General features: G+C 41.9%; 1 protein-coding gene across 6 annotated transcripts in view; it reads right to left on the bottom strand.

Moving 5' to 3' along the window:
- Positions 1-19132, bottom strand: part of tln1 (talin 1) — a 147138-nt gene that overhangs the window by 120022 nt on the left and 7984 nt on the right. The window contains exon 1 of one of the 6 annotated variants that reach the window (XM_036976735.1): positions 245-318. The exons of the other annotated variants lie outside the window; for them this stretch is intronic. The gene's annotated coding sequence lies outside the window, so the exon portion shown is untranslated. Of the gene's footprint in view, positions 1-244; positions 319-19132 lie in introns of those variants that run through there. 6 annotated transcript variants of the gene reach the window in all.

Here is a 19132-nt window from a genome sequence, read left to right on the forward strand (position 1 = left end):
CACTAGCCTAGGCGAGGACACATCCCTCAGAGAAAGTACATGGTGATGTGTAAGGTATCAGTCTTCTCATCATCTACAGAACATACTGTATAAACATTGTGTCTAGTAGTATCATTGACACCAAATATCTAAATCATTCCCAGCTTATGCTACAGTTAGTTCAATATCTCTTACTTTTTATACATTGATATATTTATTTTGGGTACAACTGAAGTCGGGTCCATAGTGGCTCAATAGGTCTTACCCAGGTCTTCAGAGTGTTGGTGTCCTGTTTTAGGTCTGAGCCAGTTGACGTATGAAGCAACTAGCTGCAGCTAGCCCACTATTGACGGGAGTGGAGCGCTTCCCCACCCTGTCTGAGAAAAGGAAGTCACCGGCCAGAGCTGCGATTATTGCAGCGTTTCCGCTGCCGAGTAACACAGAGCAAATAATACAGTCACAGTGCATCGCTTTGACACTACAGGGCCTATCACAAAGTATTCATACCCCTTGACTTATTCTACATTTTGTTATGTTACAGCCTGAATTTAAAATGGATTAAATTGATTTTTGTTCTCACCCAGTCTACACACAATATCCCATAATGACAGTGAAAACATTTTTAGAAATGTTTGCAAATTTATTGCAAATAAAATACATAAATATCTCATTTAAATAAGTATTCACACTCCTGAGTCAATACATATTAGAATCACCTTTGGCAGCGATTACAGCTGTGCGTCTTTCTGGGTAAGTCTCTAAGGCCTTTCCACACCTGGATTGTGTAACATTTACTCATTGTTCTTCAAGCTTTGTCAAATTGGTTGTTGATCATTGCTAGACAACCATTTTCAGGTCTTGCCATAGATTTTCAAGTAGATTTAAGTTAAAATTGTAACTCGGCCACTCAGGAACATTCAGTGTCATCTTGCAGTGTAGATTTGACCTTGTGTTTTAGGTTATTGTCCTGCTGAAAGGTGAAGTTGTCTCCCAGTGTCTGGTGGAAAGCAGACTGAACCAGGTTCATCTCCAGGATTTTGCGTGTGCTTAGCTCCATTCCGTTTCATTTTTATCCTGAAAAACGCCCGTCCTAACGATTACAAGCATACCCATAACATGATGCAGCCACTACTATGCTTGCAAATATGGAGAGTAGCTGCGATACAGTGCCCTAGACCACTGCGCCACCCGAGAAGCTCCATTAAGCACATTTTAACTCCTGAACTTATTTAGGTTTGCCATAACAAAGGGGTTGAATAGTTATTGAATCAATACATTTCATTTTTAATTATATAAAACATGGGACATAATTCCACTGACATTATGGGGTATTGTGTGAGAATTGTTGTTTTGTGACTAATTCCAAGCATTTGTATATACAACTAGGGCAGGGGACATCAAATTTGCAATACATATAGAATTGGAATACATATCGTATCGGCACCTCAGTATGGGGACAACATCGGTCCCCAAGGTCCCTCAGTATGGGGACAACATCAGTCCCCAAGGTCCCTCAGTATGGGGACAACATCGTACCCTAAGGTCCCTCAGTATGGGGACAACATCGTACCCTAAGGTCCCTCAGTATGGGGACAACATCGTACCCTAAGGTCCCTCAGTATGGGGACAACATCGTACCCTAAGGTCCCTCAGTATGGGGACAACATCGTACCCTAAGGTCCCTCAGTATGGGGACAACATCGTACCCTAAGGTCCCTCAGTATGGTGATAATATGGTGAGGTCACTGAAACATTCTGAAACAAATCAATATAACTACACACATTATATAGTTTGTATCTTCGCTGTCTTATATCGAATTTTCCAAGCCTGGAAGAGATTACTACTATCAGAGGCTGTGCAGACTGCAGAACAATCATGACAGGGAATCGTAGAGGCTATTTGTGATGCATTTTAACCTGCTGACACATACTGTACTGCTGTCAAACAAATGTTTTTGCATAACAACATACTCCCAAACACCTCCTGTTTTTCACAAAACAACTCCGTAATGTCACATCACCCACTTACCATTATGTAAGTACAAATATATTTGCATTTTCTAGAGATAGAATGTGGAAATAAGCTAATAGGATTTAGAAGTTTGATTTACACTAGTATGTGGAGCTAGGCCTAAATACCAGTAACACAAAACAGATGCAGTCTGCCTTTAAAACCCTAGAACAAGATGTACAATAACTGAACCGAGATATACCTCAAAATATTTAATATCATTATCAAACGATCCGTATGTACGGTTAATAACTATACTGTTGTAGAATTTTCTAGATCTTAAAATGGTACACTATTGAAGTTTATTTGCTAATCGTCTATGGCATCTCCTTGGTTTCACGCAAACAACATACTTGCTCATGAGTGGAAAGAGGTGTGTCTCTTTCTATCCAATGTGATAATATTGACAATATTTCTGTCCATTGGGGGGGGGGGGGGGGGGGGGGGCAATACTTTAGAGCCAATACTTTTCTCACCACTCGACTTCAATCAGCCAATCAACTACAGAGAAACTTGGGGGGCATCGGAGGGCACTCCATAACAAGGTGACACCATGGTGGTAGTTTTATTTTGGAGGGCCTCGTGTCACCACTGATATGAAAATATAGCTGTGTGACATGAGGATATGCTCCCTCGCACTTGCCAGCGTAACTGAACCCCGTAGCAACTCCAACAGGCGCCAGAGAGGGGGAATGGAGCCGACTAGATCATTCACAGTGTGAGAACTGCTAATTGGGAAAGAAGGAGTGATATACACTCAACATGCAAAGCAAGTAGGGAACTGTGGAAATGTTACCATGGCCCCCCTCGCATCAATTAGGCTAGCTAGTCCAACACTGTGTCTCTCTCTAGGGCCCTGCCTTACCTTGGACCACACGTGAAGATCTGAAAGAATTGGATAGGTACAATATTAGTACTGCGATGAAAAATCCATCTGGCACTAGCCTATCAGAGGGCAAGGTGGAGCTATGACCATAATGCCTGGATACAGTGCATTCGGTATTCAGACCCCTTGACTTGTTCCACATTCTGTGTACTTTCCGAACGCACTGTATCCAGAACTTTCAGATCTACCTGAGGTGTCTAGGACAAGAGGTTGTTTCTGGACTCGGTCCAGGTCTCTCAATCCCAATGTCAAAAACCCCTTTAGCCCTACCGAATCAATGAGGCACCATTCACTTTTCAGGAATAAATCAACCTTGCAAAAGGCTCTTGCAAGGAATAAAGATTAAGACAACCAAGGCTCTGGAGGCCACATGAAATTCTTCCCAAGCAGACGGGAGACACCAAAACAAGAAAAAGGATGAACTATAATAGACTAACCCTCATCATTACCCATCCTGCCCTGGCCACCATCAACACCCAATCAGAGATATGGACCAAAGAAGGTAACCCTAATCCCTACCGGTTACCCTTCCTGCCCTGTCCACCATCAACACCCAATCAGAGATATGAACCAATGAAGGTAACACTCTCTCTAATCTAATCTAATCCAAACCTCCAACCCCACAATCAATTTAGTCAGTGGAAAATCCATCTTGGAGAAGTTGGACTGGATCTTTTGTAGTGCTTGCCTGGCTACCCAAACTCCTTTGCTCCGGCCAAATGCTACGCCTACGGACGTTAGATCCAGACTCATTACCTCCCCAACGATTTCTAGTTGGGTCCCAGAAACTGATGGGTTGGGCAAGAGCCAGAACACACACGGGTAAAGCAGCGTTCTTGAAAATTCGTCATTGGCTTTGATACTCTGATTGGTTAGAGGTGATCCAACTTTGATTTTTACAATACCCTCATTTTGACCACAAACGACTGAAGTATGGATCTAACGATAGAGCAGTTTGAGTTGTCAAGCAAGTGTAGACCTAGATCCAGATACTGGTAGGAATATAGGGTGACTAACTTTCTTGATTGTGCGGAACAGTCCTGCTTTTGGCCCTTTGTTTGTGCAACCAAACAATTTTGTCCCGCATTTTTATCAACAAATGAAAACAACACTTATTTACAAAAAATATTTCAGTCAGACTTCCCATTTATTTGATGAGAATTGACATTCCAACCAGTCTCTATTGCGGTCACGTTGTGCTCAATGACAAGATCATAAGGATGTTGAACACTTCTCCAATCATTGTGACATCTGATAATCTGTGCAGTGCAAGAAAGAGGCCAAAGTCATTATCGTCTAGTACTCCCACTTGTCCAAGATCCAACAGCATAACGGCTTCTGACATGTGTCGAGGCGAAACCGTGCAATATTCCATCTGTTCACTCCATGTCTCACAATATCTACAACCACACAGAACAGCAGCCTGCCTAGAACAGCAGCCTGCCTAGAACAGCCGGGCATAATTTATGACTACCATCTAGTTGAGAAAAATCTATATTTTTCTATAAATGGACAACAAACACCTAGGATTTCAAGGTTTCCTCAGAATTTCACATTGAAAAGGAGCCACAGTGAGTGTAGATAAATGAACGAGGTGTTCAGTGAAGTAAGTCCTTGAATGCGTTCTGAGCTGAACTCCTCACCATCCTTCTCTGTAAGATCAATGAGAGGTTATGGTACAGTACTGGAAAATAACACAATAAACCTGAGGCTCTTACAGAAGTAGTACTGTACCTCCAATGAGTTACAATTAAGGCACTAAAGTTCTTAAAGCAGGTAACATCAGGTGAGTTATATGGGAGCCAGGCTAAGAATTAGCTCAGTCAAGTGAATTTGATAATCCATTTAGCACCAGGGCTTCAAGTTCATTGTGACTCTTTGGTCTATGATGTTCATGCTTTGGGGTGTGGCTGTCAAGTCTATGATACACCTTGAAAGGAGATGTATCATAGAATGATCCCGCAGGTGAAGAAGCCGGATGTGGACATCCTAGGCTGGTGGTCTGCGATTGTGAGGCCGGTTGGACTTAGCCAAATTCTCTTAAATTAAGTTGGAGGCGGCTTATGATAGAGAAATTAACATTACATTTTCTGGCAACAGCTCTGGTGGACATTCCTGCAGTCAGAATTCCAATTTCACACTCCCTCAAAACTTGATACATCTGTGGCATTGTGCTGTGTGACAAAACTGCACATTTTAGAGAGTGTGGCCTTTTATTGTCCCCAGCACAAGGTGTTGTTTAATCAGCTTCTTGATATGCCACACCTGTCAGGTGGATGAATTATCTTGGTAAAGGAGAAATGCTCACAAACAGGGACTTAAACAAATTTGTGCACAACATTTTTGAGAAATAAGCATTTTGTGCGTATGGAAAATTTCTGGGGTATTTTATTTCATCTCATGAAACCAACACTTTACATGTTGTGTTTATATTTTTTGTTCAGTATAAATACAAGTTAATTCATCTTCAATCTTTGGTCTAGAACCTTCAGCTTTTGGTTGAAGAGGTTTTGCTGATGAATGGATCTCTGAAATGCGTCATGGCATCGTTTTTGAAATGTAAACAATGACTGATTAGAAAGGCTGAGCATGATAAATAAAATGAAGAAAAAGTCAATATCGTCAAGGTTATTGCAAAGAAAACATGAACACAAAACCCTTTTCTCTGTAACTCTGGTGTTCTGCAGCAGACAGGTCACTCATTGTGTTGGGACCCTCCATGTTCCAGTGCATCCCGTAGACTTTTAGTACAGATCACTGCACAGGTCAGGGGCCTTTATCAGCACCAGACACAATACAGCTGTTGCAGCCTACTGTAATTATTACACAATTAGGACACAAGGGAGGACACATTAGTTCCTAGTTTTGGTCCCTCAAAAAGGACAGAGCAGTCTTGAGACAACAGCTTTACTTCAACAAATATATACACCCTTCCCCAAATAATGTGTTTATTGTCACAGTCTAAGACCGTTTGAGATAAATAAATCCAATAGGGGTACACAAACCTAAAGCTTGGGATGTAACAAGTAAACAATAACTCATATTATAAGAGATGTCTTCATTCACATGATAGAGACATGGAAAGTGAGTCATTGGTGAAATTATTGAGACCTAAAAACATCTTATGGGCAGTGGTGATCTGGACATATTTTCTCAAGATGCATTATGCCAACGCCTGCCACACCCAGAGTGGACACATCATAGACTGCATAGGGACACACACACCACTATTATGACAACGGCCATCCCCAACCGGCAGCCTGACATAACCTCAATGCTCAAGCCCCTGTGTGTGTGTCCACACGAGCTCCTCCCCAAACACTGCCTGCATTCCCAGCTCAGTCAAGGCCAAAAATACACCCTTTCTCCTCCCCCACCCTGTCAAAAAAGGGAGAAAATGAAGACGCTTCAAACTAAATACACAAGTATGCACAAAGAGCAACCACAGTGAATATAAATAATCAAATCATAACAGGAACATTGTTTTGGTGAGGGTGAAATAGGATAACAAAAGTTGTACTGTATATCGATCATTACATTTTCCCAGAACCCATTGTGTTAGTTCTGCTGTATTGAAATCTAATAATGGCTAACTGTACTTCAAAGCAATAGCATGCTAGCTGTTCCCATAGACTACCAGTCATTGTGCTAACGCTAGCTGGCAACTTCCTTCAAACTGCACACAGAGACATAAAAATGGTATCAGAGTTCATCTGACTCTGGGGAGGTAGATAATCTCCATGTATCCCTTTAATAGAAATGGAATTCTAAGTCCTTTAAAAAAAAAAACCATGTATAACCGTGAACAACTTCTGACATTATTTATTTCAATGATCAGAATCACTAGAAAGTAGAACCAAAATCAGTAACCCTATGAATGTGAAATTCAAGGTCGTAGCAGTATGACAGGCACCGGGACCCACTTGTAATGCACAGCTCCCCTTCTAGGGCTTGCGGGTATGATTAAGCTATGCCTTATGCCTATAATTGTTTGATCTCTACATCTGAGCGGCCGGAACGTGTCTGCACTTTCAGGAAGAGATTAGCTCAAATCCTCACACACACACACACACACACACACACACACACACACACACACACACAGCTTATCATCATGCCGAAAACTAGCAGCTTATCTTTCCCGACAGGCTAGCCTTTGAAGTAGGAATGGGCATTTGACATTTTCTTTACTGTTCGAGTACTCGCATGATTTCTTCTCACCCCAAGTACTCAAATAAAAAATAATTAATATTTACCTACCTACCTACCTACCTACCTACCTACCTACCTACCTACCTACCTACCTACCTACCTACCTACCTACCTACCTACCTACCTACCTACCTACCTACCTACCTACCTACCTACCTACCTACATCCGTTCAAAAGTTTGGGGTCACTTGGAAATGCCCTTGTTTTTTGTCCATTAAAATAACATAAAATTGATCAGAAATACAGTGTAGACATTGTTAATGTTGTAAATGACTATTGTAGCTGGAAACAGCAGATTTATCTGGAATATCTACAAAGGCGTACAGAGGCCCATTATCAGCAACCATCACTCCTGTGTTCCAATGGCACGTTGTGTTAGCTAATCCAAGTTTATCATTTTAAAAAGGTTAATTGATCATTAGAAAACCCTTTTGCAATTATGTTAGCACAGCTGAAAACTGTTGTTCTGATTAAAGAAGCAATAAAACTGGCCTTCTTTAGACTAGTTGAGTATCTGGAGCATCAGCATTTGTGGGTTTCGATTACAGGCTCAAAATGGCCAAAAGCAAAAAACTTTCTTCTGAAACTCGTCTATTCTTGTTCTGTGAAATGAAGGCTATTTCATGTGAGAAATTGCCAAGAAACTGAGGATCTGGTACAACGCTGTGTGCTACTCCCTTCACAGAACAGCACAAACTGGCTCTAACCAGAATAGAAAGAGGAGTGTGAGGCCCTGGTGCACAACTGAGCAAGAGGACAAGTACATTAGAGTGTCTATTTTGAGAAACAGATGCCTCACATGTCCTCAACTGGCAGCTTCATTAAATAGTACAACAAAACACCAGTCTCAACGTCTACAGTGAAGAGGTGACTCCAGATCATAACAATGCCTAATGTATCCTAACCATTACTGATAACAAATCCTAATCCATTTCGTTACATAGGGCATTTATAGGCATTTAATTTTGTAGGCCTAAACAGAGCTTGTGTGAACACAATTGAGTGAAAGAGACACGGAGGGGAAAGGGAATTTAGGGCGAAGAACGGCTTGGTTTCTTTTTTGTTGTACCCCGCAAAAGCACATGTACAAATGAACACTAGAGTTTAATCAAATTAACGTAATCTTCAAGAGAAAATGTTACTTGCCTGTTCGGGCAGTCACAAAGCACATTCCACCAAATAGTTTTGCGGTATTTGAAAAAAACAAACATGTAATCAATCTCTGGTTAAAGATTGAGCTTTGACGTCCGTTCGACTACTCACACCCATCCTTACTTTGAAGGGATACAAATAAAACAAACGGTAGTGTTAGAAAAACCCAAACAAGTGCAGTTGGATTCATATTGCATTGGGGTGATTGTGTCAAGACATCGTTCTATTACTTCAGTATTTGGTGAAGGCTCTGCCAAATATGCCCAGCTCCATTTAAAAGCTTTAGTAGCACAAATGGTTTCCTCCAACTTGGCATAAACAGTTCCATACGTACAGCCCACTTATGGTGAGAGAGGGAGCATGATCTGACAGGATCCAGAAAAAGACCTAACACCCTTCCCATCGCCCTCCAATGTCAGCATGTAGTGTCAGATCACTTCCTGGGCCACTGGTATGAATGACAGCCACATACGAGAATGACTTCCCTGACCCCCGTATCCAACGCCATCTCCACCACCCGGCTGTGTCCGTTTCTCTCTAGTTCGCATAGTTGGGACGACTGTATCTGCCCCCATGCCTATCTAGTGACTGGGACACCAAGTTAACAACCCCAAAACAACAATATGAGTATTAATATGAACTATCTTTTCATGTCAGAGGGAGGAGGAGAGGCTTTGAGATCAGTCATAATCAGCGTTGTGCCGCCCCATCCCATCCCATTCCAAGGACTAGAGCACATGCCCAAATCAGTGGGCGAATTGCCACATATTTACAATACACACAACGTCTCTGGTCTGTTTGGAAATGCCTGGCCTCTTATTGTAACAATTGTACCCAGAAAAAAATATGAGAGAGAAGAATGTTTGTGTCCTTTCTGCTACTGAGTGTGTTGATGGAGAGTTATATTTGTCCTGTTGAGCGAGTCTATAGCAGGAATAAATACCAAAAGGGCAACATTCCTGTGGTGCTCACCGAGATAGACATTCTGATGAATCATCCTGTGGTGCGGCAGGGACTGGGAGACTAGTCAGGATTAGTGATGTACAAATATGACAATTTTGGCCGATACCGATATTTTCCTTGCCAAAAAAACTGATACCGATAACCGAGATTTAAAATTTTAGCCGCTTTTTAAGCACAGTTAAATAGTTAACACACACACATGGACGCGGTGGTCTAAGGCACTGCATCTGCATCTCAGTGCAAGAGGCGTCACTACAGTCCCACTATAGTCGAATCCAGGCTGTATCACATCCGGACGTGATTGGGAGACCCACAGGGCGGCGCACAATTAGCCCAGCATCGTCTGGGTTTGGCCGGGATAGGCTGTCATTATAATAAAGAATTTGTTCTTAAGTTCTTAACTGACTTGTCTAGTTAAATAAAGGTTACACACACACACACACACACACACACACACACCATCATCAAAACCTATTTATTTCACTTACTTGCTGTGCTGTTTCGTTCATTTGTTCAGTTGTTTCATTCTCAACCAGAATTTCTATGGATCACTGTCTGGATCTCTGCTATGGAACACTGTTTGTGTCTTTGCGTGTCAAATAAGCTTGTTGACCAATCAGGACCTGAATATGACTGCACGTCACTTAATAATTTAACGCGTTCAGACATTTTTCTATGTAGTCATTACACATTGATTACACTATTCTCGTATTTCATATGTCACAACGATTCGTCGATACGTGTGCTATGATGCTGGTAAAGTAGTCTCGCGCGCACCTACAGTACTGGTCATAAAATAAAACTAGCTAGCTCATGGATGCAAACAATGTTCTTCCCCAAAAACATGGCAAAACAAAATATTCTGTTTCTGTAGCTATAGTTAGCTAGCTAGGCCTTCAAAATATAAGTATGGCATAAACCGCAAATTCCACTATTGTGCCTTATTGTGGCTAGCTTCACAACACATAGCTCGGTCCGGTCAAGCCTCACTAGACAGATGAAGCTAGCTGGCTGCTTATAACGTTAGCTTTGGGCAACAGGGTTAAGTAGCTGGCTAGCTATTAATTTTCATAAACTGAAATTCAATTTCAATAGGTGAACAACAAGTGGCAACCTAGCTAATACTTACTCACAAGGATTCCTAAGTCATTGCTAAGAATATTGAAAATGACTGCAGTTTCTACTGGTCATTGTTTTCAGACTGGTTGTATTGGTACTAGCTAGGTACCAAGCTAAAGCTGGCTACCCAAGACGTTGCGGTCGAACAAATGATGCTTTATTACCAAAGCAGTATTGTAAACACATCGTTCATGGCCGGTGTTTGCAGACTTTTTGTACAGCTTTGACAGTGCTACTGTATCTTTTTTGACATGCAATGACCCAAAATGGCGGTCCATAGTATGCATGTCCTGAAGCTAATAGCAGTGACGCCATTACTGTGTGACTCCGGTAGGGCAACATCTGAAAAATAGAGCACTTGGTAGTGTGTACCGGTGCTCGACCACTCAGTGAAAGCCAACATCATCCACAACAGAGAACGGTTGATTGTCAAGGGCAATCTCGGCTTTAATGGATTTCGCCTTTGAGTTGTCTCGAAGAAATGTTCTTACACTTTCAAAATGACTGCTAGACTTGTTGACTGCGAGATCCACACAGCAGACATTGTGGGCTAGGTTAGGAATGTTGTGTAGCACAACATTTTACGTGGCGTCATTACGTCATGTACCTACATTACACGTCAGCTTTGACATCGGTTTGCACATCGGCATTAAACTAGACAACGCGCCGATACCGATGTTGGCATTTTTAGCTAATATCGGCCGATTCCGATATGTTCACCAATATATCGTGCATCCCATAGTCAGGATCGAGGGAAAGATGAACGGAGAAAAGTACAGGGAGATGCTTGATGAAAACCTGCGCCAGAGTGCTCAAGACCTCAGACTGGGGCAAAGGTTCACATTCCAACAGGACAACGACCCTAAGCACACAGCCAAGACAACGCAGGAGTGGCTACGCAGGAGTGGCTTTGAATGTCCTTGAGTGGCCCAGCTAGAGCCGGACTTGAACCCGATCAAACATCTCTGGAGAGACCTGAAAATAGCTGTGCAGCGATGCTCCCCATCCAACCTGAAAGAGCTTGAGAGGATCTGCAGAGAGGAATGGGAGAAACTCCCCAAATACAGGTGTGCCAAGCTTGTAGCGTCATACCCAAGAATACTTGAGGCTGTAATCGCTGCCAAAAGGTGCTTAAACAAAGTACTGAGTAAAGGGTCTGAATACTTATGTAAAAACCTGTTTTTGCTTTGTCATTACGGGGTATTGTGTGTGGATTGATGAGAAAAAAAAACTATTGAATCCATTTTTTAGAATAAGGCAGTAACGTAACAAAATGTGTAAAAAGTGAAGGGGCCTGAAACATTTTCGAATGCACTGTACATTCTGATGAATCATCCGGGAGTGCTAACAGAGATATACATGTATATTCTGGTGAATCATCCGGGAGTGTACATTCTGATGAATCATCCGGGAGTGCTAACAGAGATATACATGTATATTCTGGTGAATCATCCGGGAGTGTACATTCTGATGAATCATCCGGGAGTGCTAACAGAGATATACATGTATATTCTGGTGAATCACTCATGTCTGTGTAGTCAATGGAAAACAATCCTACATGGGAAAAAATGTAACATGTAACACATATTGTGTTCCGCACATAGGATACTATGTTTTTACATTAGGTTCATGAACTACATATTCATTCATCCCTACATCGTGAAAAAACTAGCGTTCCAACTTCCGGATGTGCTTTAACATGGATGTAACATAACAACCTCATGATGCGTCTCAGGTAGACCCTGCTGTTACAGCATATGGTTAAAATTATACCTGTGGTGAGGGGTTTGTCAGAATGGGTGCTCACAAAACACACAAACTCTCCCAGAGGGAGTGCAGTTAAACTGTGAATTCTGGCGCACTGATGTGAACTTCACCACTGTGGCTCCATGTTTTTCTGCTGGCTGGCAGGCTCTAAGATGCTTTGATGGCTTAACCAATGGGGAAATGTAAGCAATAGCCCAGGAACATCTGTTGGGAGTATAATCTGCAGGGCAAATCCATTGGCTTTAAATCTCTCTGCAGAGACACTCACATGGGACGCCTTCACACATTCTAGAATGAATGGAGTACGAGTGGTAAAGAGGAAAGCCTCTTCTTAGTGATGAGAAACAAGTGGCTAGCCATGGCAACCAGGAAGAACTGAACTTTGCCCAGTGCTTTGTGCCAGTTTGAAAAGGGACTCCGTTCCCCTGTGGTCAAGCTCTTTGTAACTCCATGTTGGCTTAATTTGTTTGACAAGTGACAACTCTCATCATTTTCACAATGTTACAGAAAACGTGACATTAAAGTGTTTGTTTTCTGACTTTTTACACCAATCTTAAAATTGTGATACACTTTTTTGCATTGCAATTTCAGAAAATGTCAATAGAAGAATGATAGCGTTTCACAATATTACTTACCCACCAGTGTTGTGATTGGCTGTGATACTCCCCTATTGATTTCTCCCGCAGGAGCGGCCTCTGTTGTCAAAATGGTAAAGCTGTTCTGACTTTGTGGCTGTGTTACGTAGTGGAAATCGCTCTGTCATTTCCTGTCTGCTAAAATTCTACACTGTTCGCTCAATTTCAGTTTATGCGAGAAAACAAGCACGGAATAGTATAGGGAATCATTGTACCATCTAAAATCGATGTGAAATATATTTTGTAACACCTTTATTAATCAGTTTCTTACTTCGAGAGATGTTCCGAGTGCGGTCAGACTCAGCAATCAACTGTTTCGTAAAGAACTTGCGAAACCAGTTCAGAAGAACTTCCGACTAAGAAACAAATGAAAGATTGGGGTTAAAAAGTCAGAACTATCCCTTTCAAATGCTAGCTCCCAACTATCGACATCGGTCAAACAAAATCCCACAATGTTAAACCATCCCCTGAAGTAATACAGTGTCAACAGGTTGCTACCACAGAGACTAATAGCATCCTTAAATAAGGCAGTGGTAGATTTAGAACAGCAACATGAGCTAGGCTAGAGACAGCATGGCTACTCTGGCCCGCCAGCTCCATATCTGAATTCCATCCCACATTCCATTGGAATTCCGCTACGATTCTCTGCAGAGTCCAGGAGAGGGAGAGAGGGAGGGCTCTTTTTTGGGCCCCTTGTCACTGGCAAAAGGGAGAGGAACACACTAATTTTATTTATTCCCGAAGGCTTGCAAGAATGTAAGGGAACCGATTGAGAATCTTGGTTGGCATGTTGACGGAAAATAGCGGGCAATCTACACAACCAAGCAGAAACAAGGTAGCAGAGGAGGAATGTCGAGCAGTTGAAAATGACAGCTATATACTTCCCTCTGGGGTAGAAACCCTAAAAATGTAACTTGTAGACAAATAAGTCTGGTGCAGTTGAATCTTCTGGTGTCTCCTTCAAGCCCTTCAGCATCTTTTGGAGTAGACTACTACAGAGATATGCAAGCATGGCTGTTCCAAAGTCATGTTGCTCTTTTGTGACTCTTACAACAAACTGATAGGAAGTCAGCCAAACAATGTTTGGAATAAAAAATAAATTAGAAAAACACATTCCACTTTTCATCAGGGATGCTTTGGAGAAAACAAGACTGAATTTTTGTTGGCTTTCAGTGGGGGAGGTCTGAAAAGGAAGTCTTCAACCAAGTGCATTCTTCACCCTCTGCCCACAGCTTAGTTGGATCAGAATCATATCCAGATAGAGATATGACACTGTTGATTCTAAAAGTTGTGCCAAACAGGTGTTGCACTACAACTAAATGACCTTGGCTAAGATTATGTTTACGAGATCAAAGTAACTGGGTTGGTTCACACCATCTTAACAAAGCCATGGTCAGCTCAGGCGATACAACATCCTCCCTGTATGCTTGCTGAGAAAATGCCAGTGAGTTAGTGGAATACCTCCTTTGTGGAGTGAATGGAGTTAGCCACTTAGTTTTTAATCCAATTAGACTGTGAAACCACGGCATTCTTGGGAGTTGTGTGCTCTCAGAAAATGCCTGTGTCAAACTAATTGTGGTAACATTTGTGACCTGCACTCGCGACAAGGCCGCCGGGCCAGGCAGGCAGCCTGGTGGAGCTGAAGTCATCAAAGGAGAGTTAACCAGGATACTTTTTTAATATAATATTTATTTAACTAGGCAAGTCAGTTAAGAACAAATTCTTATTTACAATGACAGCTTACACCGGCCAAACCGTGACGACGCTTGGCCAATTGTGTGCCGCCCTATGGGACTCCCAATCACAGCATGTTTGTGATACAGCCTGGATTTGAACCAGGGTGTCGTGATGCCTCTAGCACTGAGATGCAGTGCCTTAGACCAGTTGTGTGACTCGGGAGCCTGGTTTAGCCGTATGATAAAAGAGAAAGGCCCTGTTACAATCGGAACGGATACAAGGGACAACCCCCAAGTCACAAAGAACTTTTGCAAAGATCTCGTCAATTCTGGATTAATTTTCAAATGATCACGTTCAGTCAAATTTGTGGAGTTTGACTGATCTAGAAAGCACTAAAGAAAACTCAGGCCTGAATTGCATGTGTGAACTGTGAACATGACAGGTCTGTGTGTGTCAAAGCGCATCAGGAAGTCAAAGTTGCCTGGTTTTGATAGCACGGTTGTGATGAGGAATTGAGGAAAATTCCAACGGCTAGCATAATGCTGGAGAGCTTGTTCCCAGATGTGTGTGTAAACTGGGTGGTAGCTTGTAAACCAGTGGAGGCTCTTCAAAGAAGGAAGGGGAGGACCTTCCTCAGTAAATTTTATTTAAAAAAAAAAAAAATTAAACATAATTGCTATATAATAAATATATATATATAATACAATGTGGTGAGTAGTTGACTCAGAAAGACAATAGTTGAACAGTTTTGAATTAATTAATTCAAAACTGTGTGTAGTGGTTATGATATGTTTCGGGAAAGTTTTTTCGCCTGGTCACATACAGCTGATGTGTTGTGCATTGAAGTCCACAAGCGAAGAGAAAAGGTGAGAAGAGAGCGCATAGATGCGTGAAGGAATACAACATGGCTGCTATGAAAGTTCATTGTGATCAGGGGTGTATTCATTCTGCCGATTCCGTTCAAAAGTTGATTAAATGGAAGCAAACGGAACGAGGATAAATGTACATTAATTTGTATTAAAAAAGAAAACTAGTTTGCAACTGTTGGACTAATTATTACACCCTAGATCAGCTAGATACAGGCAAGTGTGCAAGGCGGTATTGAATGTGTCACACTACCTGTGTGCACCTACGTTGTAAACTTTCATTCATAGGCTAGGTTGTAGCAACCTCATGACGGGTATAGGGAAAATTATATAATGTAGTAACCTAAACCTATCGCTGTTACATTGAACTGGGTGAATGGAATATGAATGACAGTCATATAATATGCTGTAAATAAGGCCATGCTCATGAAAAAAAAAAGATGTTTTTGTCCTCCCTCATCTTAAAACAGTACCGACCTCCACTGTTGTCAACACATAGGTGTTGGGGACAGGCCCTCTAATAGGTATTGTACACCGCACTGAATGTCTGTGTCACAAAAAAACTAAATGCCTCCAAGCCTGGCTATCTGGCCACTGTAGCTAGTAACGTTATAATTAAATGACAAAGGATGTTTCCATGAAGCAACCTGTTGGGAGTCAATGCAGTCATTAACTAGCTAGCACAACAGCTAGCTAGTTAGCATATCATGCTAACTGTTTCGATAATGTTAGCCAGCTAGCTAAAACTCTATCCATCTATAGGCTGTATGTGATAATAGAGTGAATTCAAATTGTTCCTTGGTCATCTTGCTAGCTAGTTCTCTAGCTGTGGCCATCTGGCTAGTATCAACATTAGCATTCTACAACAATAGCAGCATTAGCGCGGCTAGCTAGCTAGCCAACATTGGTTATAAACCATAAAGCAACACACAGGGACATGCATTGCGAAACAATGCTACTACCACCTTCTGGTTTGGAGTGTTTTAACAAGGTTGGGCAGCTGACGACCTTAAGGTCTTGACTGACGAAACTCTGTTCAGGAGGTGCCAAGTACTGTGAGCAAGCAAACTTTAGACAATCCTACCAGTAAGTTATTTTTTACAGCCTTGTTTGCCAGAGCACTACAACACTGCAGATGGTAAGACCTGGGGCAAGCTAAATGCTAAAATGGCATCTAACAGTCAGCAGAGCATCTGGTGGGAAAGTTGACACTTTACCATCTTTAGAGTGAGTAAGTATTGTCTATGTGCAAGAGATTGCTACAGAACAAACCCATTTGGTTGATCAACAGTTTAAACAAGGCCTTATAACTTGGCTCCCATGTAGTGATCCTTCCTCAATTCAAACCAAGTATGATGTAACTGAAGTGGACGATTAGAGATGTCAATAAGCTGTCCGGTTATGGCATTTATGGGAGGAGAAAATGTTACAGGGCTGCTTCAGGAACCAGCGAACCTGAGGCACGCAGCCATGGGACCATGATATGAGCAGTGATGGGAGTTCCACATTCTTGCGCTTTCATTCCCACAGTGAAACAGGAAGTTGATATGCACGTCCTCCATGTTCACGTCGACTGATGTCTGCAAAGACGCAAAGTTCAGCCTCGAGCAAACTATTTTCAACTATATTCTATAACAAAGTAGTTAAGATACTTTGAGAGGGTAAAGTATGGCCTTGATATTGACAGACAAGAACATAAAATTGTATTTCTTTCATGGAAAAAGGCGCTTCATTCCAGACTAGAAATAAAAGTAGGTTTGTATATTCAATTACAGATGGTTACAGACTTAATTCAATATTCTAGTCAACAAATGTAGGCTATTCATGTAGATATTCTGAGAACTACCGTAAAAGCGGAGTGTGTGTTTATATGACATGGCAGCTGATTCTCAGCTGAATCCTGAAAAATGTTTGTGAAATAAATGTCTTAATCTTGAAAGATGATTTCTAAAGCACAGGAAAACATAATGAGATGCCAATATCTTCAGTTTTCCAATCCTGTTATTAAATAATACTCCAGTTAGTCAAGACAATACCTTGTAAGGGGAAGACAAGGTAGGGCTACCAGTGGTATGGAGGGGGGCCACTCTTACATTCCCAGTCAACTAAACAGTAGTAAACAGAGAGATTCCTTTATACACATCCACTCGAGAGTTCGATCAGATCAGCATGCTAACAACATACTCTCTGTCAAACACAAGCTAACATTATAGTGGTGAGAATGACAATCTTTCCATCTGTCAGGTCTAGACAGAAGACAACACAGTCACTTGACAGATCACAGAGGCCAGTGGAAGGCAGATCTCCTAATGTAAGCAATGACACAGCTAGCGAGCTATGCCAAATATCTGCTAGTGTGTATGTACTGTACGCCTTGCTAGACACTGAAGGGGAACCCGACCGACCGTACACCTAGGCTGAGTGACTTGGTGTAAAAGAGAGATCTCGTAGGTGTTCCCCTCCAGTGGCTCCTATGTAGACCATGAGGAGGGTCAAGTTTATCCACCACCACATGATTGACAGCGTGTTGTTCAACATGTCATGTAGGCTTTCTGCCGGTAAGGTAAAACATCATTCTTGGAAGCCAGGGGGTAATGAAAAATAATGATGATGAACAAAAACTTACATATGAGAATACAGTAGTTAGTCTGAGGGCAATTCTGACACTACCAGGAAACAATGTATCCAGTCCTAATCCACCTCATTCTTTATTTTAATTTAACTAGACAAGTCAGTTAAGAACAATTTTTTTATCTACAATGATGGCCTACCCCGGCCAAACCCTAACGACGCTGGGCCAATTGTGCGCCACCCTATGGGACTCCCAATCAAGGCCGGTTGTGATACAGCCTGGAATCGAACCAGGGTCTGTAGTGACGCCTCTAGCACTGAGATGCAGTGCTTTAGACCGCTGCGCCACTCGGGAGCCCCATTCTACTCAACTTTTTGTCAGAAACATTACAAAAACGGTACAATTGTGGCCTTTATAACTATCTACTTGTTTGTGTAGCTCAACAAGCAAATGATGTAGACAAAGTGCACAAGCCCCCACAAAGCTAATGCACGAAGTAACTTTAAAATGAGAAGCGCTGACGCTGGTTGCTGAAGCTTAATCAAATACATTGTGTAAAAGTGCACTAGAGCTTGCAGGAGGTGAACAGCAAACTCAAATCTGGGGGGGATGATCAGCATCATAAACGATGATCTTGGACTGACTGAACTCGCTGGCATTTGAACACACAGTGAGCCCATTAGCAGAGTCGGGAATGCAAAACAAATGACTTATTTAGCTGGAGAAATAACAGTGCATGTTGCCTTGACCAAATTTGGCTGGCTGAAAACACTGACATGGAGCAGCCTGCGAAACACACACACACACACACACACACACACACACACACACACACACATCTTCTAAATATGAGTCAGAGTGAGCAAGGACACATACTGTACTGACATCTGTTAAATCTAGGGTTTCTTTACTTATACTGTGCAAAAAAAATCTTCAAATGCAACATGCAACAATTAACAATTTTATTGAGTTACAGTTCATAGAAGGAAAAATAAATAAATAAATAAATTCATTAGGCCCTAATCTATGGATTTCACATGACTGGGGAGCCAGGCCCAGCCAATCATAATTAGTTTTTCCCCACCAAAGGGCTTTATTACAGACAGAAATACTCCTCAGCACCCCCCCTCCCCCAAATCAGACGATCCCGCAGGTGAAGGCGGCGGATGTGGAGGTCCTGGGCTGGCATGGTTACATGTGGCCTGCGGTTGGAGGCCAGTTGGATATACTTTTAAAATTCTCTAAAACAACGTTGGAGGCGGCTTATGGTAGAAAATGTACTTTAAAATCTCT

Source organism: Oncorhynchus mykiss, chromosome 5 (genome assembly GCF_013265735.2).
Source record: "Oncorhynchus mykiss isolate Arlee chromosome 5, USDA_OmykA_1.1, whole genome shotgun sequence".
NCBI classification, from domain to species: domain Eukaryota; kingdom Metazoa; phylum Chordata; class Actinopteri; order Salmoniformes; family Salmonidae; genus Oncorhynchus; species Oncorhynchus mykiss.